The 2,540-nt window shown below is 42.3% G+C and overlaps 1 long non-coding RNA gene across 1 annotated transcript; it reads right to left on the reverse strand.

Annotated features, from left to right (window-relative positions):
• Nucleotides 1-219: 219 nt before the first annotated feature.
• Nucleotides 220-1,975, reverse strand: LOC134458710 (uncharacterized). Its single transcript, XR_010036596.1, has 3 exons — nucleotides 1,845-1,975; nucleotides 1,061-1,332; nucleotides 220-699 (listed from the first exon to the last, which is right to left on the reverse strand). It is a non-coding gene; the product is annotated as an uncharacterized LOC134458710 (long non-coding RNA).
• Between the last annotated feature and the right edge of the window lie 565 nt (nucleotides 1,976-2,540).

Consider the following 2,540-nt stretch of genomic DNA (forward strand, 5'->3'; position numbering starts at 1 on the left):
CAGGTGGTTCCCAACACAGTAGATCAATGCACTCACAGAAAATATTAAAATAAATGTGTTTATTACATGCAGTTCAGCTCTGTCCAATTTTAAACAAAAGTATGAGTACATTTGTGGTGTAATTACAACAGTAGCACATAATACAAAACTGTAACACCATGTATGCCATTGTACCTTATGTACAGTGAGACTGTCATTACTAAAAAAAACCCACTAAAAACCTAACGAGGACCTGGCCTGGTTCACAACAGATGGTGAGTGTGTAGCTTTGGTGCCCCCTGCTGGAGCAGAGCTACACATACTATCACCGCAAACTCAATCCAACCAGTGGAGAATCAGCTGAACATACGACAAGTACATTGGTCTACTTTTTACTCAGATAAGTCACCTGAGTTGGAACCATTTGTATGCATAAGTGTGAAAAAAGAGAGAAAAAAGTGTCCTTCCAACACACCCTGTACTGTGGTTTTGGAATTGCCGGCATCAAACTTTTGGTAATGTCTATATTGAAGGGTTGTTTGTGGCGCTAAAGCGTGTTGTGTGTGTGTGTACTGACTGCTGCCCTCTTATCCGGCTTTTCACATGATGCACTCAGTGGCTCTGGAACAGGGGATAGGTCTGGAATGTCAAAGTCATCACAGCTGTAGTCCTCAACTCGACACATGGCCTCCACCATCCGCATCAGCTCTTCAGCATAGCCTGTTGCAGAGGAATATGGGGACAAGGTTCAAATTAATCCTACAATAGATATAGCACACTAGTACATCTCAAAAACCTAATCTTATCTGCTATGAACTTTCTATAGTCACTTCAGAAATGGCCCCAGTCTATCTGAGACATACTACTACTCTTCCTTACCCTGTGCTAATGTATTTTGAAACAAACAAATGTGCAAGTCCTGAGACATTTACAATCATTGCTCTGTACATTTTTTTGTGCACTGGGAATGTTGCAAGCTGTAGCTAAGTCATTGATTGAAAGCAGCTTTGGATAAAAGAGTCTACCAAGTATAATGTAATGTCCTAAAAGTATGTTTCACTGAATATTTCTGTATGATTACCTGCTCTCCATCCCTTTGTATGAAAAGTGACACAGGCTGTTCCCTGCCTTCCAAGACTCCGTGTGCACAAGAAGAGAACAGTCCCTCGAACCCGGTATGCCTGTTGTGGATGTGATCCATAACTGATGTCCATTTGTCCACCACAAGTTGAACATTGTCAGGAGGCGTCGAGACCACAGCCCAGTACAGATGGTTTATTATACTTCCCACCCAGGGTTTGACATCCTGGCAACCTCTGGTTTGACCAAGGCTCTGCAACTTCTTCTTGACACCTGAGTAAACATGTGTAGATGAATCAATAAATAGTGAATGTAATGTACATCTGGCGCACACACACACACACCTGGGGCAATGCAGTGGATGAAATAATGTGGGGTGTGTATGTACCAATATATGTGTAGAGACATAGCTGGGAAATGTACACTTCCTTTGCACTGCATAGACACAGTCCTTGTTGGTGGCCTCAGACATGCTTGTATGCAAAAGTCACAGTGCTGATCTTTTGTTGAGTTCACATGAATAAATAAGAACATGAATATGTGCACATATAAAATGTGTGTGTGTATGTGTAAAAGGAAAAATAAAATAATACTTAAAAAAAGGTTTCTTTCCCAACACAAAGAACCTATCTGAGCAAAAAGTAGACCCATGTACAGTGTACTAAACCCAACCAGTGTAAGGTCTGAGAGAAGGGGTTTACCTACTGGCCAGTGTGGTGTGTAGTCAAATGTGATCTGTATTAGTAGCCTAACTTAGTTGACCTACACAGTTTACCAAAACTTACATCAATTGATGGGACCCCGTCAGCAGTGAAGCCATCTCTTTCCTCTGCAGCAACATGGCATACTCAGACTGGCATTCCTGGAGTATCTGAAACATGATATAAATATGATGCCGCGTGAGTAGGAGAGAAAAAAGCGCTACTGCAAACCCAAAACACACATGACAGCAGATTGTTCTTGAGCACACAAAGAAGTTGCAAATTTACATGACATTACATAACATCGGTTACTGCACGTTCGTTTGGGTTTCTGACAAGAGTAGGCTATTTGTCAACACGTAGGTACAGTAGGTGCATGCTCCATTAGTCACGGACACAACGCTGATGGGGGGACAGTCGCATAGAGTTGCATTGGTTGTCTTTTCAGCCGGTAGGCCTACAGTAGACTATTTACCAGTAGACAAATATAATTTTACTGTAACTGTAGGCCTAGGCTACGGCGGCGAACTGAAATGTAGGAAGGCGACTTGACTTTTTGCAAACACTCTCTGAGATTAATTTAGCTGCACGGCTGAAGCACTTTAGTAGCAAGCTTTGTTCAGAACTGGCACCAACTTCAACTACCGTTCACCAAGCAAGTGGTTTACGCGGCGATAAAACACAAAACTCTTTGCACTTCCTTTCCCTCGACTTCATGATTAGAATGCAGTCCAAAATAAGATGGTACAGCCTACCTCCAGCCGCTGCCTTTTCTCCAGA

The sequence above is a fragment of the Engraulis encrasicolus genome, chromosome 11 (genome assembly GCF_034702125.1).
Source record: "Engraulis encrasicolus isolate BLACKSEA-1 chromosome 11, IST_EnEncr_1.0, whole genome shotgun sequence".
Taxonomy (NCBI): Eukaryota; Metazoa; Chordata; class Actinopteri; order Clupeiformes; family Engraulidae; genus Engraulis; species Engraulis encrasicolus.